Genomic DNA, 27,860 nt, shown 5'->3' on the forward strand with positions numbered 1-27,860 from the left:
CAATCATACTGGTAGAGAAATAGAACAATATAAATTCTCTAGAATTCGTGTATATGCCTCTCATCACAAACCAATCATTTCTTTGTAGAGAGAATTAGTTAGATCTTTCCAACATATCCAGGAATTAATTCACATGCATTGAATACTACTTTTTTTCATTTTTTAACTTGAGAAGGTTAATTAACTTATCAAAATTTCACAGCAAATTAGTTAAAGAAAGAAAATCCAAATAAGAGTTATCTTTCTCTGTCTAATGGTTTGAATACTTATTTTACAAGCACTTTGTTTTTTTGGTTTTTTTTTTTTTCGATTGGGAATGTAATCTAGCATATTTGGGAATTAACCTTATGGGTTTAAACTCATCCACATAATACTCTACGTTAAATAAACTAAGAAGGAAACATAATCAGTCATTGATTTCTACCTGCAAATCTTGACATCCTCAGAAACTTTTTCTTCTATTTTCAAACTCATCAAAAAGCATTAGATATACAAAGTAGATTATAGTAAAATGAGGAATGGAACACTTACTCTGTCATCTACTAACAACCACCATGAAGTCTGAAGTCATTTCAGAAAACATTTCCTTAAACACTCTAGGTTTGCTGGTTATTTACAATTAATATTTTAACCAGAACACTGACATAGATGATAATGAAAATTCTATTCGGTTGAGAATAGGAGGGTAAAAAGTTCCAGATCCCGGCATTTTGTCATGTAATCCCCAGGTGATAACTATTGACATATTGAATCCAATCATATGTCAAGGAGATAGTTACAACTTTACCCTATCATAGTTGTTCATATTGAGCTATTCCATATAAAAATGGTGGAATCTATGGCAGACAAGAACATAGTCATGAGCTATAGCACTTCAATTTTGTGAGAACTCCTATTTTTAACTGTTCTCTTTTTACAAATACATACAATTATTTTTTAATATATGTATTTTAAAGATTTACTTATTTGTGCACACAGAACTGGGGTACAGGCCAGAGGTGCAGGAGTAGTGAGAGGCTTCATCAGAGACAGAGTGGGGAGTAGAACAGGCAGATGGAAGAAGTGTACTGCTGAGGGGAGCAGTGGGCAGGTCAGGTGAGGTTTGCCTGACATGTGGATCACCTCTGGGGCAAGCGGGGATCAAACTCATGCTGAAGTGGCTTTAGCTTTCTAGTGCTGTGCTTTAACCCGCTGTGCCACCATGGAGGACCAAACAATTATTTTTTTAGTGGCTAGGAAATCTATTACTGCTTTATTTATACAAGAATTTACAAAATAAATAAAGCTGTGTAACTACTGATCCCTCACAAGGAATTCTGAGTGGAAAAAGAACAATTTAACAAATGTTTATTGATCTTCTAATAACATCAGACATAGAAATAACTATTGTATATGCAACAGTAAGTATGAGATGAAGTTCTTTGCCCTCAGTTAGTTACAAAAATATAAGAAAAGACACGGAGGAAACCAAATAATTACATCGGTGCCTTTTTACCTATGTTTTTAAAAATGTGACTTTCTTCTACATTGTCCTGTGACCCATGGTCCTGAAACGATTCAAAGTCTCCAAGGACAAGATAAGGGAATAATCGATTCTACACTGGGAAAACTTACTCTAAAACATAAGAAGAAGATATTTTTGAAACGATAATTTCACCTAACTCCTACAATTTATGTTAGCACCCACAAACAACTTAAAATATTTATTACTCCCTATAACTGAAAATATTAGCTTTTTAAAAAATAAGTTAATGGGCCCTCCCTGTGGCGCAGCAGGTTAAAGCACAGCACAAAGAAGCTAAAGCCACTTTTGCATGAGTTCCATCCCCGCCTGCCCTGGAGGTGACCACATGGCATGGCAGACCTCTCCTGACTCGCCAGCAGCTACCCTCAGCAGTGTACTTCTTCGATCTGCCTGTTCTGCTCCTCACTCTGTCTCTGGTGAAGCCTCTCGCCGCTCCTGAGCTTCTGGCCTGTACCCCAGTTCTGTATGCACAAAAATAAATAAATCTTTAAAAAAAAATAAGTTAATGTATTTCATTTCCCTCTGTCCACTAAATCATTATGGTTTTACTATTACAAGTAATAGACATTTACTTAAAGTAAATCAAGCAAGACAAACTTAATGAAATTTAAAGGCATGATATCAAGGATCAGGAAATGAGAAGGTAGATCTTAGATAGGAGAGGACCAAAAGGGACCTAGAGAGGTACAAAGCAGAAATTAATAAATAGTCCCTTCAAAATGCTACTGTCAGGGAGAAAAATGAATTCCAATCCTATGCTAAAAGCATGGCATAAAAACAAACACAAAATAGTCATGTCATAAATAAAGTAGTTATATCATTACTAAGCAAATACTCATGTAGCAATCATACTGGTAGAGAAATAGAACAATATAAATTCTCTAGAATTCGTGTATATGCCTCTCATCACAAACCAATCATTTCTTTGTAGAGAGAATCAAATTCTGATTTTGCAAAAGAAATATTTTTGCTACTGCTAAACTTATATCAAGTTAAAATGCTATCAAAACACTAATGAATTTCCTTTGCCTATTTTTTTTCCACTAAAGTAAAACTCAAATTTTGGGAAATAAATGCATAAGGAAAGAGGTAGAAGAGAAAGGAAAAGGAGGAGAGGCCAGAATATAGAGAGGAGAAGGGAGTAATGAGATGATCTGGATTAACCTAGCTTGGAGAATATTTACCCTTAACTGAGAATCCAAATAGGACAGATTGAATCAGGAGAGCCTGAGTCTAAAGTAATACAAAGATGCTTAATACCACCAAAAATAGGAATCAATGCCTGTAAGAAAATCTTATAGGCATCTACGACATGTATGAAGTTCCCTATTGTACACTCAACAGTGTACTTCCTCAGTCGGTCTGTTCTGCTCCCCACTCTGTCTCTGGTGAATCCTCTAACCATCCCTGCACCTCTTGCCTGTACCCTAGTTCTGTATGCATGAATAAATATTTTTTAAAATATATTTAAAAAAAAAGATTTCAAAGCAAGTATTGGAGAAAAAGTAGAAAAAGAGGAACTCTATTTCACTATTGGTAAGAATGTAAACTGGTACAGCCATTTGGGAAAGAATTCTGGATATAGCTTAAAAACTAAAGAGAAATACTTATGACCCAACATTCCCACTCTTGGATATCTACCCAAAGAACATAAAACTATTAAGTCAAGAAATCATATGCTGTATAGTGTTTATTGCAGCATTATTTACAATAGCTGGGGCATGCTAACAATCTAAGTGCCCACTGATATATGATTGGGTCAAGATGACGGGTTACATCCACACAATGGAATACAATTCTCGTTGAGAGATGAAATGTCACCATTTATCACAAAGTGGAAAGAGTTTGAGAGACTTCTGTGTATTAAAGCAAGCCCGAATGACAAATGCAAACATCAAACATTTACACAGAAGATAATTCAACATAGCAAAACACCTATAGAAATTAGTGGACACTGAGTGGTAGAAATGTAATGGTATCCCTTAAGATGGTAGAGTATAAAGGATAATGGGTTCCATGATGATATTGTTAATAGGATTTTAGGGCCCACATTATGTAAACGTGTCACCTCTGCATAAACTACATGGAACTAAATTGGAGAGAAAATATGTTTCCTTGTTTACTTGCTTTTTAATGAAAATTAGTATTATTCAAGAACAAACTTCCAAAAATATGCCATTAAGTCTCCTTTTCTTCCAAAAGCTCATTTAGTTGTTTTAGTTATTTTATGTTAATTTTAAGTACACAAACTTAAAATTTACATATTTATAGTTCTGCCTTAAAAATCTCAAAGGTTTAAGAATAATCACATTTGTACTAAAGACACTGTTAAGTGTCTTAAACTCAAACAGGAAAAAACAGGTATTTGTTTACAGCTCATCAAGCTCTAATAGCCCCATCTATCAAATATGAAAGTTCTATGTTGCTCAACCAATCTTCCTCTGATGCAGAAAATGGCACAACCAGTGGGGAAAGAAAGAGAATTCCTTTAAGCAGATAATTGATATGGAGATTATTTTTCCATTATTAAGATGGAAACATCATTCAGAATCATTGAACAAATGGGAAATCAAAATAAAACATCTGTTCTTTGAGAAAGCAAAATTTCTAATTTATTTTGAAGCAGTTATTGTGTAGTACTTGGGAAAGATTCTGGAATGTTATATTAGCACTGTTTATTAAGAAGGCAGGTGGTATTTGGGGGAAAATTCACCACAGATTTATGGTGTAATACATAAACATAATTAATGAGACAAGATATACTTTTGCAATAAAATATGAGAAAAAATTCCTTTGCTATTTAAGCAGATATTAAAAACTACATGTTATGCTGTGTGACTCACTGCCAGTTGAATGGGCTAGTCTAGAAATGGAAACTACAAGAATTGTGTTCCTAAGACTCTCTCATGTGGTAAAACCGTCTAAATAAAAAATGATAGAAAATCAGATGAAGCATATGTGTTAATATATTTCTAATGAACATATTAAGATATCAACAAATATCTTAAAAGCATGTCTTAAAATCTTTTGTGTGTGTGTGTGTGTGTATATATATATATATATATATATATTCTAAATTTAGTATCTTAGCAAAATCCTTCCTATGATTACAAACCTGTGACTTTTTTGCTGTCTACTTCATATTTCCTCCCAATTTAATAATATGCAACTGCATGAACCTAAGTGACATATTTCCAGAAAATGTTACATATTTTAAAATACTCTTTAAATAGAAATGCATATAGGATCATGTAACTATGAGTAAAGAGTTTAATTTTCACAAAGTGAATGCTCCAAGTATTCAATAAAATATCATTATGACTAACTCCCCAAATTCTCCTATCCCACTCTTAGTAACTACCACTTTTTTTCCCAAGAGGAAATACTTACCTTTTTTTATTATTAAATATTGTTTTGTATATTTTAAACTATATTTTGTTGCTAATTTATTTAGCTCATATTAAATCTGAGGTTCATCTGTACTGTAATCTGTAGCAACCATTTTTCAATACTATACAATATTCCACTATTTGACTAAAATGCAGTTTTACTAATATCTTTCAGATTGTTTCTATTCTCTGGCCATTTCAAATAATGCTGCTACAAATATTGTTATAGATTTCTTTTCATGCTTATTCAATAGAGCCTATACCTATAATTGGGATTTTGTTGTTATAGGGGATATTTGTATTCAGCTCTAGGCAATATTGCCAATTACTCTTTCAAAGTGATTGTACCAATTTATACTTGACCAAAATGTGTAAGAATTGTAGTTGTTCCACATCTTTGCAAATTTGTCTTTTTTAAGTTTTATCCACATTAATGTCTTAATTTGTGTTTATCTGATGCCTTAGCTATTTGCCTATGCATTTAAAAAAGTGTTACAAATAACAAGCATTATATATGTATGTTTGCTATTATAAAACTATAATAAAATAGTCAAATATTTTTAGTTTTATAAAAGTATAAGGCTATATTTAGTCTTACAGAAGTTTGCATACATATAATTTCCATTATGTAAACATTGGAGCTTTAGCAGATAGTGGCAAATTAAAAATGCCGAAATCAAACATCCAAGTTCACATGGGAATATAAGAGTAAAACGGACTGTAAACTTACATCCTACAAGTTTCATCCCAAATGACAGCACCCTGGACTCACTAGAAGGAAGATAACTGAGGGAGTCTCAGCGACTGGGGAGCTCTGCTAGGGGAGCTCTGATCCCAGAGTGCCCAGGTGCTAGGAAGTGCCATAGAGGGAGGTGTCCAGCTCTTCCCCAGCCTGCTAAAGCCCTGGAGATAAAGAGAGACAACTCATCTCAGTGAGTGGAGCCCAAGCTGCGGGGGAAAGAACTGCTCGGAGTGGGCACATAGAGCCCACGAGTTGGGGAGGAGAAACTGGTGACTGGGGCGCTTCTAGTGCTCCCTGCATCCCCCTGCCCCCACAGCAGAGGACTGAGACTAGGTGACATTAAGGTGTGGTCAGGTCTTGGGGCCATTTTTAAGGCGTGGTCAGCAAAACTCACAAAGCCCTGGAGGTAAAAGGGGAAAAAAAAAAAAAAACTATTAGATAGGACTCAACCACAGGCCCAACGCTGGGAAACTACAACATTTTTAACACTTCCCCAACCCTCCATGGGCACACCCTAGCATAGAGAGGCCCTAGGAAGTGCTGCAGATGGGGAGACTTGCTACAGGTCTACCTGCTTACTGCATCTACCCACAAAACCTGTGGTAAAGCCCTGGAGTTAAAGAGAGAGAACTTGGCTCTGTGAGAGGACCCCAAGCAGTGGGGAAAGACTTCTCAAGGAAAGACTGTTCAGGGAGAGACTGCTTTGAGTGGACACAAAGAGCCCTGGAGGCTCAGAGGGAGGACAGGCAGCCTACTCAGCTGGGAGGCTTGCAGCCCTTCTGGCACTCCCTGTCCCCCTGCATCCCCCACACCCACAGCAGAGGCCACTTATGTTTAAGACCTTCAAAATCCTTCGAATAGAAGGAACATACCTCAACATGTTAAAAACTAGATATGACAAACACACGGCCACTATTATCCTCAATGGAGAAAAGATGAAAACCTTTCCTTTGAGAACAGGAATAAGACAAGGGTGTCCACTATTGCCACTGCTCTTTCAACATAATATTGGAAGTTCTAGTCAGAGCAATAGACAGGAAAAAGACATACAAGGAATCCAAATAGGGAAAGAAGAAGTAAAACTGTTCTTATTTGCAGACAATATATTAATTTACATGGAAAACCCTAGAAATTCCACAGAGAAACTAATCAAAACCATCCACCAGTTTAGCAAGGTAGCAGGATATAAAATCAACACACAAAAGTCAGGGGCATTCCTATACACAAACAACCAATCAGAAGAAGCAGATTTAAAAAAAAAAAAAAAACCCTTTTCAATTCAAACAAAAAGAATCAAATGCCTGGGCATCAACCTAACAAAAGAGGTAAAAGACCTAAACAAAGAAAATTACAAAACACTGCTAAAAGAAATACAAGAAGATACCATGAAATGGAAAGACATCCCCTGCTCATAGATCGGGAGAATTAACATTGTCAAAATGGCCATACTACCAAAAGTAATATACAGATTTAACACCATACCAATAAAATTGTAAATGACATTCTTCAAAGAAATAGAAAAAATATTGATGAGATTTATATGGAAAAACAAAAGACCTCGAATAGCCAAAACTCTCACAACTAAGAAGAAAGAGAATGGAGGCATTACAATCCCAAACTTCAAGCAATACTACAAAGCCATAATAATGAAAACTGCATGGTACTGGAATAAGAACAGACATACAGACCAGTGGATTCAAATAGAAAACCCAGACAGGTTTATGGCAGCTAATCTTTGACAAAGGAGCAAAGAAGATAGAATGGAATAAAGAAAGTTTGTTTAGCTAATGGAGCTGGGAAAACTGGGAAGCTACATGCAAAAAAATGAAACTAGATCACAACTTCACACCATACACAAAAACCAACTCAAAGTGGATTAAAGATCTAAACATAAGAACAGAAGCCATAAAATACCTGGAAGCAAATATGGGTCAAACATGACATACACTTCAGTGACACCTTTAAAGATACAGCACCCAATGAAACAATAGTGAAGACAAGGATAAGTAGATGGGTCTACTTCAAGTTAAAGAGCTTCTGTCCATCAAAAGAGACATTACAAAAGACAGACATCCCACTGACTGGGAAAAAATTTTCTCAAATGAAACTAGCAATACAGGATTGACACAAAGATATACAAAGAACTGATGAAAAAAAGACACTTCTCCAAAGAGGAAATGCAGATGGCCAACAAGCATATGAAAAAATGCTCAACATCACTGGTAATAAGGGAGATGCAAATTAAAACCACAATGAGATACCACCTCACCACAGTGAGAATGGCACATCTTCAAGCAATTAGGAACAACAAATGTTGGCAAGGATGTGGAGAAAAAGGAACTCTCCTGCACTGCTGGTGGGAATGAAACCTAGTACAACCACTATGGAAAACTGTTTGGAGGTTCCTTAAACTGCGAAACATGGAGCTTTCATATGACCCAGCAACCCCACTTCTAGGTATCTATCCAAAAGACACAAAAACACTGATTCAAAAAGATACCTGCACCCCCATGTTTATTGCTGCTTTATTTACAATTGGAAAGACAAGGAAACAGCCCAAATGCCCAAAAGTGGGTGACTGGATTAAAAAGATGTGGTACATATACACAGTGGACTATTACTCAACAACCAAAATAATAATAATAATAATAATAATAATAAACACATCTTTTGTAACAACATAGATGGAACTGGAGAAGATCATGCTTAGTGAAATAAACCAGAAAGAAAAGGAAAAATACTGGATGGTTTCACTCATAGCAGGAGTATAACAGACCAGGTGAGAAAATAACAATAATAATGAACAGCTATAAACTAGAGACATTTTATGGGGTAGAGTGGGGAATGGGATCAAAAACAGTGGAGTGAGGGAAATGCACTAGACTATGGTGATGGCACATGGGTGATTTGGTGATGGGAAGCCCATGGGGGTTACAACTAAGATGAAAAAAATGCATAAAATGATGTAAAAATAAACTATTATATTATTTTTAAAAATTAGAGCTTTAGAGTCACTAAATCCTCAAAATATTTTCCTTACTTTTTCTCTTTTATACAATTTCAAGTTGTGAGTGATAAAGTTAAATCAATTAAAATTTGTCTAACTTAAGAAGTCCTGAAAAAAAAAAAAAGCATTATAGGAATATAAATTAAACACTGGTTCCCATTAGTTTATTGTTAGTTGAAGTATGAGATTAAGTAATAGAAAATGGTTCAATAATGGGAGAAAGATAGGTATCAGATCTCAAAATAGGTATTTTCCGTATTATATATATTGTTTTCATACTTTGCATTTAGGTCTGAAAGTTTAATGTTCACCTTAGTCCAAGTTGATTATATTCTGAATTATTAATGACTCTGAAGTTTCCATAGGAATAATTTAAAAATTAAATCCATTTTTATAATTTACAATGACATCTATTTTTTTGCACTGAAATATATAGAAAACTGGACCAATATTATTAATAAGATATTTGGTAAATTTGTTGTTTATTGTCCTTGAAAATATCAAGAGTGTTTCTTTTAATCACAATATCATTCCATCAATGTATAATATAATTGATCCACTTCAGATTCTCCTGGGACCCTTTGGGTCTTGTGCCTTTCCAGTCACATTTTCTATGTAACAGCTTTTCTTCTTCCTCTTCCTTGTCTTTATTTTCAAAAGAATTTTTCAAATAAAACTCTATACTCAACATTGTCATCCTATCCAATCTGACCTATTGACCATCACCCCTCTTATGCTACCACCACAGCAGTCCCCAAAGTCCTAAATCTTGTTGATAATTTAATGGAATCTACTGCACCCCTATTTAGGAGTGATCTTCAACATGTGGGAAAATGTTCCTTATGAATGCCCCCCTGTTTCTTTTAGCCATCTTTCACTATCCTTATATCTCTTTAGAGTCATCAAGTGAACATGGAGAAAAAAAGAATGTTAATCCCTATAAGATGTGTTTCAAAAAACATTTTGCAAGTCATGTATTTTAACCCAGTTTTTCTTTGTCTGCATTTATTTTCATAATTAAAAATCAGATTTTTTAATGTAACTTAAAAATACTTCTCTCAGCTTGTTATTTATTTTTTAAATTTAGTTTATGGATTTACTTTGTCATTGTTTTCATGATTATTTTATTACATAAATAGTTTTGTTGTTACCTTGTAAATGATAATATCAATATATCATAATTCAGTCCCTGCATAAATTCTAAGCCCAGGAAGGTAGGATCCTGGATTTATTCTCTCTTGGCTACCACTGAGCAGTTAAATTATCAGCAGCTTCTAGATCCTCCCCAAAATATCCTGGCTTCTGTGTCTAATCCAAATAGTGCTAAAACCCAAAGAGGAAGTTAATCTGCATTCTCCAAATAGCCCCCCAATCTTGACCCAGATTGGATTACATCTCAGAATGCCCAAACTGGAAATTTTCTTTTAGCTTCATTTCCCAAATTTCTTCCTTGCTCCCTCTATGTAGTGATTTATACCTCTACTTCCCCCATCCATGCTACTTCCAATAATCTGGAATGAAGAATAACCAGTGTATCACTTGCACATTCACAAGCATGAAGCTCCCATGAAAAAATGTCTATCAATAACACAGCTTTGAAGATCATCAGTGTTGTGGCATACATTTGAAAATTTTTGACTGTGCAGCAAATATACCCACTGTGCAGCAAATATACCACAATTTGTTTATCTATTCATCATGTATGCACATTTGGATAATTTTTAGTTGGGGTATAGGCCAGAGGTACAAAGAGGGTAAGAGGCTTCACCAGAGACAGAGTGGGGGTTAGAACAGTCAAATAATGAAGTACACTGCTGAGGGGAACAGCTAGGAGACAGAAGAGACCTGCTAAACTATGTGGATCACCTCAGGGGCAGGGATCCAATTCACACCAGAGCAGCCACAGCTTGGCTTAGCTTTGCAGTGCAGCGCTCCAACCCAGTGCGCCACCCTGAGGGCCCTCTCAGGAGTTTAACTTATAAACAACTCCATTTTTCCATTTTACAACATAGTGCATATTTACTGAAGTAAAAATGTACCTAATTTTTTCTAAAAAAGTTGTGATGTACACATTTTTAATTCAACACAAAGCTCACAATAGCTATAAAAGGTATTTCAATTTATACACATTGGGCATACTTTTTTGGAACCTCATTTTACAGAAGTCCCTCGTAGAAGTCTGTTATCAGTCTAGACAAGTTACTCTCTAGAGCCACTAAATATGCATCATCTTGGGTTGCAGTTACTATCATGCTGACAACTCCACTTGTATGTCACCTACATTGACTCTTCAGGATTCTGTACCAAATACCAATTGTAGTATTTACTGCAACTCTACTCCCATTTATGAAGTGCTTGTCAGCAACCTGAGGTAAAAGCCATGGGAGATTTGTATTTTCAAACACCTGAAATGACACAATGATTACTACAATAAAAGTCCTATAAAGAATACTTAAAGAAATAAATGGACATATGCTGTCCCATAAAAGAGTGTAATAGACCAATGTGAATTAATTTCCAGTCACTGAAATTGGTTGTAATTTGTGCACTGCTATTTAAGATGTAATCTACTCCTGTATGATTCTTATAAGCCACATCATGTCCAAGTGGCTTTATTAATAAACTTTATTGATGCCATCTTTCATAAAAAAAATCACATAAACATAAATATCAACACTATTCCAAATGTTTTATCTGAAGAGCAGGGTAATTCCTAATCACTGATGGTTGACACATTCTGTCCCAAATGGAGCACTGCTCTAATGAGAAAGATCGAATTGCACATTATATAAAGGATGATATAATGATTATTTATAAATATTCCATTGCTGGTTATATTTTACCTAAAATTATGCTACAACCAAAAGGACTTGATATTAAAATGTATGCTTTAGACAGATGATTTTCTTTAGAGTATTTAAAATGCAAAACATTTATATTTAGCCACGTATTTACCAATTTCTTCTACATGTTAAATGTCACCTGACACTATTTTGCTTTTAGAACTTTTACCCTTTTAATTTATTTTGCTTATTCAGGAAATCCTCTCTAATGAAACTTTTAAACTTCCAACATTTTATATTTGATGCATTTAAACAAACTCTTCCACAATTCAGTTAAGAATTCTGCCCAATAACAAGAAAAGGATGTCCATTCTTATCACTACTTTTGAAAAGCTAGCATTAAAGGGTCATTTTTCATCAGACTTTTCTCCAAAAAGAGAAGTAACCAATCATCATTTCTCCTCAGAATTTTCTCTCCATAGACCACATTCAATCAGAATCTAGTCCTAAAGGGTCATTTTCCCTGAGAATTTTGACCATAAAGAGAAATTCCCAATCATCATTTGTCCTCAGATATTTCTCTGCATGGGCCTCAATCTCTAAAGAAACAAGAGTAAAGGGTATGTACCTGGATATTTCTCCCTAAATATAGGTCCATACTGTTATTCTCCTCAGATATTTCTTCTGATAAGCTTACTTTACCTAAGAAATAGTTCCTAAAGGATCATTTTGCCTCAGATTTATCTCCTTAAAGACAAACCATCATTTCATGTCAGACTTTTCTCTTCACAGATCTCTATTCTCCTCTGAATCTAGTTCTTAAAGGATCATTATGCCTCAGATTATCTCTTTAAAGGCCAGATACAACCGTTATTACTCCTCAGACTTTTCCTATAGACACTTGTCCACTGCTCAGAATCAGGCTCCTAAAGGATCATTTTCCCTCAGAATTGTTCGCAAAGCAAGTTCCACATGTCATTTGTCCCCATTTTGCACATCTAAGAACTCTCTTCTCCTCAGAACCTAGCTCCTAAACCTAGCTCCTCAGAATTGTCATCTCAAAAACTAGTTCCAAGTGTAATTTATCCTCAGATTTGGTGCATCTAAGACCTCGCTTCTCCTCAGAATCTAGCTCCAAAGGGGGTAGTTTTCCTTAGATTTGTCACCTCAGAAACTCATTCCACATGTATTTCACCTCAGATTTTCTCTCTACAGAACAGTCTTCTCCTCAGAATCTAGCTCCTAAAGGGTCATTTTACCTCAGAATTGTCACCTCCGAAACTAAACCACGTGTCATTTCTCTTAAGACTTTTCTCTCCTTAGAACTCACTTCTCAGAATCTATCTCCTAAAGGGTCATTTTTCCTCAGATTTGTCACCTCAGAGTCTATTCCACGTGTCATTTCTCCTCAGATATTTGTTTCTATAGACCTCACTTCTCCTCAGAATCTAGCTACTAAGGTATCATTTTTCCTCAGAAGTGTCACCTCAGCGACTATTCCACATGTCTTTTCTCCTCAGACTTTTCTCCCCTTAGACCTGCCTCTCCTCAGAATCTAGCTCCTCAAGAGTCGTTTTTTCCTCATATTTGTCACCTCAGAGACTCATTCCACATGTGTTTCTCCTCAGAGCTCTCTCTCTATGGAATTGTCTTCTCCTCAGATACTAGCTCCTAAACAGTAGTTTTTCCTCAGAATTGTCACCTCAGAGACTCGTCCCACATGTCATTTTTCTTAGACTTTTCTCCATACTGACATCACATATCCTGAGAATCTAACTCCTAAAAAATGATTTTTCCTCAGAATTTCCACCTCAGGGACTAATTCTATTTTGTTGTTATCTTCTGTTTTCTCTCATCATAGTGCTCTTTTCCCCTCAATATCGAGTTCCCACAGTCATTATTCCTCATATGGTTTCAGAAATATTTCCAAATTGTCATTTCTCCATACACTTTTCTTCATAGTCCCCTTCACCAAAATAGATAAGATTGAATTTTTAATAGATTTTACCTTGCAATTTGTTAGTGCATTATGTTATAAAATAATTGGAAATTTGCTATGCATTCTTCATTAATTCTAAAGTCACTGATGTATGCATATTCATGTTTAACACCTGACATTTAGCACAGAAGTCTGGATTTGTTCTGAACAATACTTTGCTATAGCCGGAAAGGTGATAAAAAATGTAGAAAATGCATCTCATGTAGAAATCTCACAGGTTCCTGCAATTATAACCAATTTTTACATCAAAATTGGACTATATTTGGTAAAAATGTTGTTCCATGAAAATAAAAACAAAATCTAATGATGGCATCAAGGATCTAGATCCCTTGCTATTTGTATACTTAGGTTGTCCCACATTGCCATCTCTCTGATCTCACCTATCATTTCCTTTCTTCCTTTCATATCATTCTGCTGTAGCAACAATAATACTCTTACTATTTCCCAATTACATCATCTATGCTATGCCCTTATGATGTTGAAGGTGCTAGAATCTACAGCTTCTTTCTGGAATATTCCTTTTCCAAAGAGCCATATGCCTAAACCTCTTATGTAATTCAGTAACTATTCTAATGCCATCCTTTTTTAAAAAATAATATTATAGTATATTTTTACATGATTTTGTACATTTTTTTAAATCTCAATTGTAATCCCCGTGGGTTTCCCATCACCGAGTCACCCGTGTGCCATCACCATAGTCCCATGCATTTCCCTCCCCACCCCCCATTTCTAATGCCATCCTTTCAATGAAGCCTTCTATATTTTATTACTTAAAATTCACCCCAGCTCTCATCACAAAAGCAATGACTAATCAAATAAACACTTAATAAATATCAGTAATTATATTTTACATAGAATGCTTGATAAAATGGATAAACAAACAATATTGACACAACAAAACTTGAAATTTAGAACAGTCTTCCTTTTAATCAAATATGAGAGTTACTTAGGATACATGTGATACCACATTTTATTGTTTTTAAGAGACTGAAGAATGAGAGTGCTTATCTCTGGTTAAAGAAACTTTACTTACACAAACTAATTTGTTTTCAAAATGCATAGGGAACAGAACAAGGTGTGGGTTGGGGGACCCAGGAATTACAAGCTTAAATGACAGTAGAAACTACAATGGCAACTTAAATTTATGTGCTAGGCAGGATTTACAGCTATGAATGGTAAGACCTATGGAAAATATAAAAGTACGTGATCAATAAAGAAAATCAACTATATCACCCTTTAACTATACTTACCATAGGTTAATATTACTTAGTTCCACTAACCTACTGTTTCTATGTTTCTGTTGCACTTTTATTCTTATTAAAATAATTTATTCTGGAAGAGATTAAATATTTAGATATTTTTTAATACATGATTCCCCAAAGAATAAACATCATGTTTCTATACCTAGTGTTCTAAGTGAAAGAATTCTCTAGATTATATAAGAGTGTTCTCTTTTATTATTAAAATAAATTCAATGCTTGTGTTTGACCAGGTTTTTGGGGTTCCATGTACTTTTGGGCTTCAACTGTGATTTTGTTTGTGTGTAACCCAGACCCTTGCAAGAAGAGATTCTTAGAAGTAACACACAGATCTCTTGCCATATGGTTTGCACATGCATCTTCTGTATGCATAACTAATTGAAGGGCATGAGAAAACATATGCAAACACTATTGGGCACAGAAATTTAGACATTCTTTGAAACATTGACCTTTAAATGCTTAACACCTGTAGTATACAGGATATGATCATTTCTCATTGCAAATCTTCACTATAAAGTAAGGGAAATGATTATCCTTGGAGGAAAAAAATTCATTGTCTCCACATAAGAATTAATCTCAATTAGGAGAATGTAGAATAGAAGTATGTATTGATCTGCCTATTTTTTTTCAATGTAGACAAGATGATTGACTTAAAACACCATCAAAAATAAATGTCCGTCATCCTGAAAGCTGCAAATGATAAATTGTATCTCAAGAAGAATTTTAAGCAACAAAAATAAATGTTATTCTGAATTCTGCACTACATTCATAATAATATGAAAGTACAATTATACTGAAGTTATAATTTTAATAACTATGATTTTATTACATTTATCTGGATCAGCTGGTACAAATAATTTTAATTATTTGCACAAATTATATTGAAGTACAAATTATATTGAAGTTATAATTTTAATAACTATGATTTTATTACATTTATCTAGATCAGCTGGTACAAATAATTTTAGTTCTCTAAGCCTGTTTATCAGTAAAATGAGCTCAGTAACATTAACCTGGTGGGTTTTTATTAATTCCAAGTGAAATCTCATAAATCAATAGGCTGTATAAATTGTGAGGTGCTCTTTACTAATTAGTTTAAAGTGGATCCAGATCAACCTGGCACTGAAGGTGCATTCACTTACTTGTTGCATGCTACTTATTAAGTGCTTCATTAATTCTAGCTAGGGTTGTAGTACTGGGCTATTTCTATAACTAAAAGTGGTTGATATTTTCTGAGGAATTATTCTCCGCATAGCACTTTACAAGTTTACAATTTAAGTCATGATTCTCAGTGTGCATCATGTAATTCTCACAATGAAGTCTATAATATTAGTTGTGTATAATATATGATAAAGCTTATTCCCTGACAGATTAAGTAATAAACAAGTTATAGAGTTAAGAGTTAAATTGGTAATGAACAGATTTCCCCCTTCACTTCTGAGTTCCTTATATTTAACTATTACCAATATAACGGTAAGGTCTTGGCTAAGTAGGATCCATTTTGTATATATTTACTATAAACACTCAGCTATATATGAAAAATGTGTGTGTGGTAGTAGTAACAGTAATGGTAGTAGTAGTAATTTCAAGACCTTCATTAGTAAAATATATATAAAATACTTTTTTATTATAAATATTATGAAATCAATTCGTAGTATGGATAGAAACCAGATAAATGAATCCAATACTCACTGAGGGATAGCAAAGAACCTGACATATGACCTCCTACTCACAACAGGCCTCAGAAGTTCAAGAGTACATCATAATGCTCTTCTTACGTTGGGCCCAAATATCCTTAATTTAAGGATCCTTAACTTAATCTTTAACTTAATTCTCTATATGACAATTAACAATTGGTTGGTAAAACCTTTTTTGTCATCCACAGCCTAGACTAGTAATTTTCAACTGTAGTGCAGTTGAGTCACTTGGAAAATTACTAAAACTACTGGCTCTTTGAGAGATTCTGATTCATTTGGTTTGGGTAGAATTCAGGTTTCTCTATTTTTTTTTAAAGTCTTAGATACATGTAAGTGTTTTTTGAATGTTCCCAGGTGTTCTTGTATGCAATCAACTTGGGAAATTCTGGGTAAGCTTTTGATTAGACATGGTTATTAGCATGCGGAAAGGAAAACAAATACAGAAAAAGAATGAATTGACATGAATCTTTCAGAAAAGGTGTAATTTAAAAGTAAATAGCAATGAATTTCAGACTAAAATATTTTAAATATGAATATAAATAAAGCTTCTTTTTGTTGTTGTTGCCTCTGAAGGGTTGAACTGTAGCTGAAATATTTAATGTGTTTAATGGAAGATACAAATTCTGTTCACCAAATACTTAGTAATCTATCTCAACTATTGCTAGAGCTTCAAGGAAGCTCTATGTATGTGGGGTGAGACTGCCAGTTAGAGGCACACGGACTTACCTTTTTTTATTAAGAAATTGCAGAGCAGTATTTACAGCATACAGACATCTTTGTTATTTCACCTTTTACTTTTTCACTTCATTTTCTGTAATTGGCAATTATTTTTCTAAAAAGATATTTTATAGTCTTAAAAATTCTTTTTTGTCATTTTAGTAAATGTAAAACAGGAAAATTTTAAACGTTTTCTTTTCATTAAAGAATATCAACAGTAGTAGATAGTTGTATATAGTCACCAATTGTGATTTGAGATTAACATTTAACATTCCAGACTTACTTCTAACCTACAAAAAAAAAATCATTAGACTTGACATTTGTACCTGTGACAAATTACAAAAGTACCTTCAGAACACTCAATAACTTTTTACTGAAAATATGGTCAAGTTGCCAGTTTTCACTGACATTCTTCCCAATTTGGCACTTAAGAGCTTTCAGTTACAAATCAGCAGGTTCCATCTCAAACATCTGTGGACATTTAAGTTCACTGGAAAATTGGCAAAATTATTTTAGGGGATAAAAGACATTTAAGAGTGATATCAGTCATCCATCATCTCTCACAATCATTCCAGCAGAGCAACAGATTTAGAAAATTAGCTTTGGACTCACTCTTTTGTCTCATTCTTGCCAAACCCGCCTTTTCTCTCTCTCAAGTGTGGCACAAGGTGTTTTCATGATGGAAATTGCTCACATGAGCATTCATCATGGCTGATTAATGGTAAATGCAAAGCATGAAAAATGTCTGCAAGTGACCCCTCATCAAAGTGTCACGTAGCAGCCCTAAACCAATCTGAAAATGTGACAGTAAGAAAAGAATGGGTATATTCGAAGAAAGTAAATGGGGAAGACATAAGAGGGAAAATTAAACTAAGTGAAGATGAATTGTCATACCATCAATTATTTCATTTTACTTGCATTGCTTACTTTACATTGACATTAGCACAACATTTTTCTATGCAGGCTCAATGCCAATTCTTCCTTTGCCTATGACATTTTTAAAAAGTCACCCTGTGAAAATGATTATTAATTAGATAAACTGAAAATTAATAAGTAGTTGTACAAAAGTTAGTCTTTATACTTTTATTTTTCCTCTTGAAACAGTACATTTAGGAGCAACAGTTCTCAAAGTGTGGTCTGGAGGCCCTTTTGAGCCCCTACATCATCAGGGAATACATAGGGTAAAAACAATATTCATTGCAATACTAAGATTTTAGTTATTGATTTCACTCTCATTCTGTTTTGCTTTGATTTTTTTAAGGCAGAAAAGTGATAAGTTTATTGTAAGATGAAGATGACAACAAAGTTGAAGGGCTCATTCTCTTTCTAAGACATAGATTTTTCCAGAGGTTACATGATGATGCAAAAATTACCTGAAATGGTTATTAAAGTTGTTCTTCTGTTTCCAATTACATATCTGTGTGAAGCTATTTTTTTTTATAGACTTCAATGAAAAAAACAAATTGCAATGGATTGAATGCAGAGCGTATCTGATAATCAAGCTTTTTCCTATTAAGATAGTCATTAGGAAAATGTAAAACAATAGCACTGTTTTGAAAACACTTTTTATAAAAATATATTAGTTACACAAAGAAGTGTTGGGGCCATTATTTTTTCATTTAAAAAGACTTAAAATATTTTCAAATGTCTCCTTTTTTATAATTTTTCAAATGTCTCAATTTTTATTTTTAATTTGGCAAGTATAAACAAATATAATTCACATAAAAAGAGTTTCTTGGATACTTCAATATTTTTAAATAAATCCTAAGAAAGGTATCTGGGATTTGTTACTGGAGACTATTCTCAAATGTCAACTTAATATTAACATTCTGTATCATTTATTGTCAAATTCCCTTTAACAGATAATTATGTATCTAGGACCTAGACCTTGTTTTTTTATGCCACTACCCAACTAAATGAGTCAGGATTTGCTGAGAATATAGCTAGATCTAGAGCTTATACACAAGATGCAACCAACTAGAAGAGGACCCAAAACCCAAACTAGAGTAATTTGAACAACAAAATACAGTAACATTGATTTATAGTCCCAAGTATATCAAGTGCACATTGATTAATATTTGATAAGACAAATAAGTAGGGGTTGGTGAAAGAGAGGGAAAAAACCCTGTGCAATTACAATAACTGAGGTTATTCTCATATTCTTCCCATAAGGATATAGAATATAACTACACTTCAGACAGGGACTTCCTTCTAAAAAGTATGGAAAGGAAGAAAAAGAAATCATTAGCTTTACAGTAGAGAAACCTACAAGCATTGCCTCAGCCACTGAACAATGTGAATACCATGAATATCAACAATGACATCATGTTGACTTTGTGTTCCCACTATTATATGATGAAAATGCATTTCACCTGCCAGCAGGTGAATCATGAAAAAAAAAAAATCCAATTGCCAATGAAGGCACAGGTTGCAAAATATTTGATTAATAAACTTAAAACTGTCAAAATCATCAAAAACAAGGAGTCTGAGAAACTGTCACAACCAAGAGAAACTATGGAGACATGATAGCTAAATACATGTGGTGTTGCGGATGAGACCCTAAAATAGAAAAGGGACATTAGGTAAAGAGTAAAGAAATCTGGTCTAGAAAAATATAACTTTAGTTTCATATATTCATATTGGTTCATTGGTTATGAGAAATGTAATGTAAATGTCAGTAACAATGGGACACTAAATCGGTTGAATGTGGATAGATTACATTTTGGATTGAATTTTAAATGGCAAACAGAAGAAGTGAAAAATTATTAAGGATCTTTTAGATCGCTATTTCTCAAGATGTCATCCTCCAACAGCTGCATGAGAATCTGCCCAAGGAGCCCGATAAATGGTTTTCATGGACCTGCTCCCACCCCCCACCAGGGCCTGCTGGAATAATACAAACTGTGAGAAAGAGCCCAGAAATCATTAAACAAATTGGAACTTGAGTGCTAATGATATACAGCGAGAGTAAAAAAAGGAAAGAGAAAAAGAAAATCACTTCCAGTTTAATTTACACTTCAGCAAAAGTAACAAAAATAGGCTGACCACACAATAAGGCAGCAGCAGATCAAACAAAAGCCCTCTCAAAGAATTTGTGTAAATTAGACTTTACAAACTATTCTTCATCAAATTAACTGTGATCATTTTCAGCAACATGACTCAAAGACTGCCAAAACATATTTCTCTCAGTAATAACCTAATACACATAACTGATCTATTTTATAACTTAGAAGGACAGAAAGTTCTCATTACTCATGTGTCAAATTAAACTATCACCCTAAAATTAGCCATGCTTTATCTTATTAAGCCTAAGAATACCTAGGGAAAGGAGAATTAATTGCACCTAATTTTGATTCGATGTTTGAAATTTACAATGTGAGAAGTATTATCAGGCTGAGCAAGTTAATGTACCTTTAGTACAGTGGCTATTTCTCAAAAAATATATTATTAATGAACACATAAATAAAAATTTAAGAGGAAATATGATTTCATTATGATGGAATGATCAAGGGAAAGAAGGTATTACCAGAAGGGTTGAAGGAGATAATTAACAAGAAATAGGTTCCCTCTCTTCTAACTCTTCCCTGTTAATGTCTAATAATTGTTAGACATTCTCATTGTTACAATTACTTCTGCAAAGTAAACTCTACAGGGGATATTAAGATCATTATTCTAATGTAATTTGATTCACAGATATAGGGCAAAGTTATATTTTGTTCCTATTCTCATCTCATCTTCGAGGAACTTAAAAGCATATCTAGAGAAATAAATAGTAATATATTCCAGGTTACTTTTCTTGTTCTCTGGAAATATTTATTTCTTTTTACATAAATGAAAATAAAATCCTAGCTATTTAAATTGTGGTAAAAGTAAAAAATAATCATGTGACACTAAAATAGTTGAAAAAGTCACCAATAGTGACTTTTTTTTTCAGTTGCAATCCTACAAGATTTGAACTTTTTGATGAATGGAATTCTGACAAGTATTAAACAGGAGGAAGCATTTACGTTACACAGTTACCAGAAATAAGGGTAAGAAAGTTTTGACTACAGGGTTTCCATCACCACTACACATATGAGAAGAGGCATCATGATTTGTGTGTATATATGTTAAGTGTAACTTTAGAATTACTCTTTAGACATTTAAAATTTTTAGAACTATTTATAAGAGCTAGAAATATCAATGGTATACAAAACAGGTATATTAAAAATACACATAGTGATTCTGAATCTCATTCTACCAAAAAGACATTGATTCATAAATTCATTCATAAATATAAATTTTACTAAATTTAATTTTGATTCTAAACGTCTATACCATGGAATGGCAATAGTTTGGTTATTTCATTATCTCTATCTTTTTACTTGTTAAATCCTTTGAAACTTGTGTAGTGACAGGTTATAGAAGATAACCTGCATAGAAATCTTAACATTTTTCATCATCTACATATAGTCTTTTTTAAAAAGATTGATTTATTTACATATACAAAAACTGGGGTAGAAGCCAGAGGTACAGGGCTTGGGGGTGGTAAGAGGTTTCACCAGATCAGAGTGGGAAGCAGAACAGGCAGACTGATGGAAATACATTGCTGAGGGGAGCAGCAGGTGAGACAGGAGAGGTCTGCTGTGCCATGTGGGTTAATTCCCTGGCTGGGGATTGAACTTGTGCTGCAGTGGCAGCAGTAGCTTCATAGTGCTGCACTTAAACCACAGCACCACCAGGAAGGGCCCCATACATATAGTCTTGCAGTCACCTAGAACTTTGTGTTCCAAGAAGCCATTTGTGTTCACTTCATGTGTATCATCATCATAGCTTTTTCATCTTGAAAGCAAGGTCTTTGAGTTTTGATGATTCTCTGTGCCATGGCAGTACTACTCTCTACCACTCCGAAAACCATTTCTGTGGCTCCCTGAACTTGCAAGGAAGGCTGAGAGGTTACTCCAGAGGAGTAGCTAGGCATGTGCAAATGTGTCTGTGCTGTGCAGGGAGTACAGAGAAACTGAGGAGGCTTTGACTTCCTAAGATCTACCTAGGGTGGGTAAAATAGGACACAAGATAATAACACTTTCAAATCTGAACAGTTTTAGAGGTGATAGGGTACATTTTTGTCTCTCTTGAATTTGTCAATTAAGGGTAGAGAATGAAAAAGTTTATTTGGCTCTTTCAGGAATCCACAAGAAATTAAGAGCTCTTTCCTCCCATTTTTTCACCCACCAATCCCCATCTATATATTCAATATATATAGTTGGTAGGACATGGGAAAACCTGATTTTTATTTTTCTTACATTTTCCCAAGAATTTTGCTACATTTGATATTTTAATTCAAAAATTAAAAACTTCACTCTGCTTTCTGCAGTAACAAATATTTGCAATATTAATGTAAGCAAACATTGTACCAAGTAAATATCATTCTGTATGTGTGTAATAGGAAATGTGTCTTCTATACTTCTGTATTTTCAGTTTTTTTCTAAAAACATAACTGATATTCCTGGAAAGTTATAAAATTGAGAAAAAATATCAGTATAGAAAATTTTCACAAAATTGCATCTATTTCTGGTCCAGATAATTTTTTCATCAGAACAGTTTAGTTATTCAAGACTGATATACTCATTGCAGGTAAAGCTGAATGTATTGTTCTCCTCAGCACTCCAAAATTATAAATTGAAGTTAAGACATTAGCCAGGCTTGGCAGATCTCTCCTTCTCGCGCTGCTCCCTCAGCAGTGTACTTCTTAATCTACCTGCGCTGCTTTCCACTCTGTCTCTGGTGAATCCTCTCACCACCCTTGCACCTCTGGCCTGTACCTCACTTCTGTATGCATAAATAAATAAATCTTTTTTAAAAACACATTAGTCCACGGAGTTTTATTTATCAGCCAATTTGATCTTGATAAACATGAGAGAGTAATTTGTGGGTGTTCAGGATATTCAGAAGGTCTTAGAATGGGTGGAATACCAAGAGTAGAGAAATATTTACATTTATATTCTCATTATTAAGTAAAATCTTTTAATTAAATTTCTTTATTTACTAGGAAACCAGAAAAGCTTCCTTCCCTATTTCCAATTTCGCAATTCCTAAGTGACATCTATCTTTCTTTCTGGAAGACATACACAAAGGTTAAAAGTATGAAGTTATTTATGGTCAGGTGACATATTTTATATCTTATCCCTATCAAGAGTTTCTGCAACAATCTCAAACTATGCAAAAAATGATTTAATAAAGGAAAATAAAGAAATGATGATGAAAAGGAATAAGGACCAATATATTGTTTGAAATTAACCAGCAACTTATAAAACAAGTAAGAACATTATTTAGATTAATATAATCCTATAACCACTATAGTCCTAAAATGAGCAGTATCAAGCTTCATTAAACTTATTAAGAACCATATAAAATTTTATTATCAATGAACAGAGGGCACCTACCCTCATATCTGCAAATGTGAAGATGAATAAAAGCAAGTATAAAAAACAGATGAAAAATGCAAAAGGGTTTCTATCAAATCCCTTTGATTGGGAAAAAAAAAACAAAAAAAGAAAAACAAAAGAACACTACACATAGAACTTCAAAAACAAACAAGCAAAACCTGCCATCAAGAAAACTGTCCTCCAATGAGACTGATTTATTTCTTGTGAAAGTAATAATATTTAAAAAATATATAGGGCAATGATTTCTACATTCAAGAAAGTGTATATCCTTAATACATGAACAATGCATGCCAGAATCTATTCTTTATGGCATTGATCGCATTTGACCTATTGCCATGTGAGTGTGTGTGTGAGTGAGAGAGTGAATGCACATATCACGTTGTTATAGTATAAGACTCCCCAAAACTCCCCTCTACCTAATTCTAGTCAGGTCATTCAGTTGATTTTTTTTTTTCAAATTTGCTTTGTCTAAGTGCCAAAATGTTAATCATCTAAGAAATAAAATACTATGATACATATATATTAGTTTAGCCAACATAGGGAGAGGTGTTCAAATATAACTTTATATATAATCATAAAACTTATGTTTCTTTAAGAAAGTTGAGGCCCTTAAACTGTGAAGCAAAAATTAATCACAACTGTTCTCCACCACCCAAAAAGGTAATATGCTAGGTTTACTGTGTACTTGAAACATTTTTACACTGAATCCATAACACTATATTATTCTTTAAAGCATTTAAGTGAATTTTCTACTGTTTATTACTCATGCATTAACAATAATTCTACACATTATAGCTGTTCATTTGCATTTTAGGGAGCCTGTAACTAAGAGATCCAACTTACGCTTCACATCCAATCATCATTTTACCTAATTGGCCCCATTGAGAAATCATTTCTCTTAAACCTTATCTTTTTTTCTACTCCATTCATAATGCTAAGGAATATAAAGGTAGCTAACAGCAGCTCTGTAAAAATATGTAACTTAGCTCTAAAGAGTACAGCTCTTTATTGGTTGTCTCTCTTTGTGCTGGGTTGACACAAATTGCCTTCTGATATGAGCAGGATCAATTAAGCTGATAAAAGTAGAACTGTGTGTGAAAGGCAAGACCTAACTCTGCCATAATGTCAGAGCTTTCAGTAGACAATCTGTGACTCACAAATGAACAGTCAAATGGACCCGCTAGCCACATGTTTCTAGTATGGCGCTTAGGGAAATGCACTATATATTCTTCTTGATAGCAAAAGTGGTGAAACCTAATTGAATTGAAGATAATGAGAGTAACAAAAGCAAGGACTGGAAAGACAGATTTAAAAAAGCTCAGATAAGCAGAACACACTTTTGGCACACAAATGGCTATGGAACCTACATGAAACTAACAATATTGTTTTAATTTCATATACACACCAAAAAAAGCATATGATACTTTCATCAGGCCTATTTATTAATAAAACATGGAACTTGATCAAAGAGATTCATTAGCTGCTATTGGTGAAAAAGAGCAAAAGAAAAATTCTTGCTCTTATCCATAATTAAAACAAAATTGATGAAAAAATCAGATATTAGTTAGAAATTCTGCTGCAAATAAAATTGGGTCTGCCACTATTTTTACATCTTGGTTGTTTAAATGTTTATTTTGTACAATTTTGTTCATATTTTACAACTTCAGACATGAATGTATATGGTTCTAAATGGCAGGTCTAGATAACAGGGAAATTAACAATGTGGAAAGAAATGCTCAAAGTATTATACAATTTATTATGTAGCAAACAGATTGACATTCTCACCTAACTTTTCAGACCTTCTCCAGTCTACTGCTATCTCTTGAGTCCTACATTTAACAACATTTTTAGTGCACCTCTTTGGTGTATATTGTAAGAGCTACTTTTCCTGCAAATATGGAGTCAAGTTCAATTAGTATTGTACAGCCTTCAAGTTATGCAATCAATAAAAACACAACTGTTACGGATTGACTTCGATGTGTCATGGTGAATCTTTATTTTTGGAAAAAATATTTAACTTAAATAACTGGAAAGAGTTTACTGTATCTCAGAAAGGAAGTTTTTTTCTAAAGAATATAAACTGCAATTGAATAATTGGCCAGAGGTAAAATATATAAATAATATCCAAGTAGCCTAGAATCTCCCTTTCATATGAGATTTCAAGCCTTTATTTTCCTGCGTAGGAAATTTAAGAATGTTAAGAATGGCAGTGCTATAATGGGGTAAGATTTACATCCACATGACCGACTGTGTCTTGAATTGTAACTTACCCAAAGAAGTATAGCATGATTCCAGGAGAAGCGTGTATCGGTTTGAATTCCTCACAAAGCAAGCACTAAAAAGGAATAATAAATATGCCTTTAATGTACTTGATTCTTACTAAGCTCTCGAGGGGGGTCATCTGAGAAAGTAAAGGAACCACCCAAGAATTCTACAAAAAACAATCTTTTCTGGAGTCTAATAGTAGCAATCCCAATGTCTAAGTAAAAATTCAAAGAGCTGACTGTATTTTCACATTTCTTCCTGTCTGATTGCTATTTAAAGTTCCTGAGTTTGAGTCTTATTCAATTAACTGAGATATCCATATAAGCTGGCAACTAACTTATATACAGTGTATATTCTTAGGGCACTCTGAGCAGCCAGTCAGTAAATGAGTGGATTTAGGCTAGCCTAGGGTCTAATGATGAAGTACAGATTGCACCAACCCATTCATTAGGAAGTAATCATAAAGCACCTACATAAGAAGCAGGCATTATGCAGTATGGGAAAGGCATAAGGAGAAATCATCAAACACCAGTTCCAGAAATAATAATTTCAAAAGAAGATTTTAAAATGTCAGAGGAGTAACATTAGTTCAATGTTAGTTAAGTATATGGGAAATTTTGAAAAAACCTTCAAATTTCTGTTGCACGAAAATCACCTTCCAGATGGCACTAAATTACATGAAAGAAAAACTCGTGAGCTCTTAAGATAAATCTAAGAAACCAAACTATCGACATGTTTAAGGTAATCCTCAGACTGGTCTCAGTCCCCTGCTCTTGGTCCCAAAATTTGCAGGAGAAAGGGAGGAAAAGAGAGAGAGAGGAAAGAAGGAATTTATCAATTATATAACATATATATGACTTTCAAAGGTATTTTATTCTAAGGTATTATATTTTATGTTCGCGTATTCTTACAATTTTTGAAGAATGATAAGACACTTATTTTGAGTAATTTAAAAGAAACTGTGCAAGATGAAAGCTAAATAAAATAGTTGTTATTAGTAGGATCATTTTGACACTATAATTTTTTTGCCCACTGCTTTTATCATTGCACCAAATTGAATCTGTTTAATTCTGCTAGTGATTTCCAAATCCCTTACTAAAGCTCAGACCTTTTACATAATCACCAGACAAATAAATTTAGTCCTTGGCTTAAGTTTTCTCTCTAGATGCCCAGTAGACAGATGGAGTTCACCAAGTTTACCACATCACACGTCTTTTCAATAAATTTGAAGTTCTCATGTATGTTTTACAATTCATCATATAAATCAGAACTGCCTACATATTTTCAGTTTTCTTCTCTCGTTTTCCACCATATCTAATCAGTCACTAGTCCCTCCTTCATATTTTCCAATTCCAGATACCTTGCCAATACTTTAGTTCTGATTTACAGTATTGCTTGCTGATATATTAAGACAAGCCTTTGCAAGCCTTAAACCTATCCCATATTCTTTGCTTCCTTAAGTCCTTTATTAATACCTTCCTTGCTAGAAAATGTAAATGCAGCATGAAATCAGTGTCCAAATAGCAAATTTAACTACTTTATTTATTTTTTTTATTTGCTATAGCACAATATATTTTTGTTGAAGTTTTTAATCCTTTATATTCTCTTTTCTTATTATGGTTAAAATATGTTAATATTGTACAAGATCATCTAACTAAACTGTTACAAGCTAATTTATGTCTCATTTATACCTTTTTGAGATTGTATACCTTTTTGTTGTTAATACTTATAAATCTGCTCTGCTCTAGTTCATAATCCATGACATTTTATTCCTCAGCACTACAGGAATGTATTTTTCCATCTTTCCATTTCCCCTATCACTCATCTACCATGAGCCATTCAAAATATAACCACTGTAACTTAACACAATAGTCCACAAAAATATGCATGAACATATAAGAATTGTGGGTATAACCTTGTTATAGTTCTTTAAATGATAAAAATACTTTCAGAGAAAAATCATAGGAGAGTAATTTAATTCACAAACAACTTACAATACTGAAATAAAATGATGTAAATAATTTTTAATGCATGGAAAAAAGATTTGAT

General features: G+C 33.7%; 1 long non-coding RNA gene across 1 annotated transcript in view; it reads right to left on the reverse strand.

The window, feature by feature from the left end:
* Nucleotides 1-27,860, reverse strand: part of LOC105853353 — a 247,026-nt gene that overhangs the window by 32,251 nt on the left and 186,915 nt on the right. Inside the window, exon 2 of the long non-coding RNA XR_001145189.1 lies at nt 25,817-25,881. This is a non-coding gene — a long non-coding RNA (uncharacterized LOC105853353). The remainder of the gene's footprint in view (nt 1-25,816; nt 25,882-27,860) is intronic.

The sequence above is a fragment of the Condylura cristata genome, unplaced genomic scaffold (genome assembly GCF_000260355.1).
Source record: "Condylura cristata isolate star-nosed mole 26May11 unplaced genomic scaffold, ConCri1.0 scaffold00007, whole genome shotgun sequence".
NCBI lineage: Eukaryota > Metazoa > Chordata > Mammalia > Eulipotyphla > Talpidae > Condylura > Condylura cristata.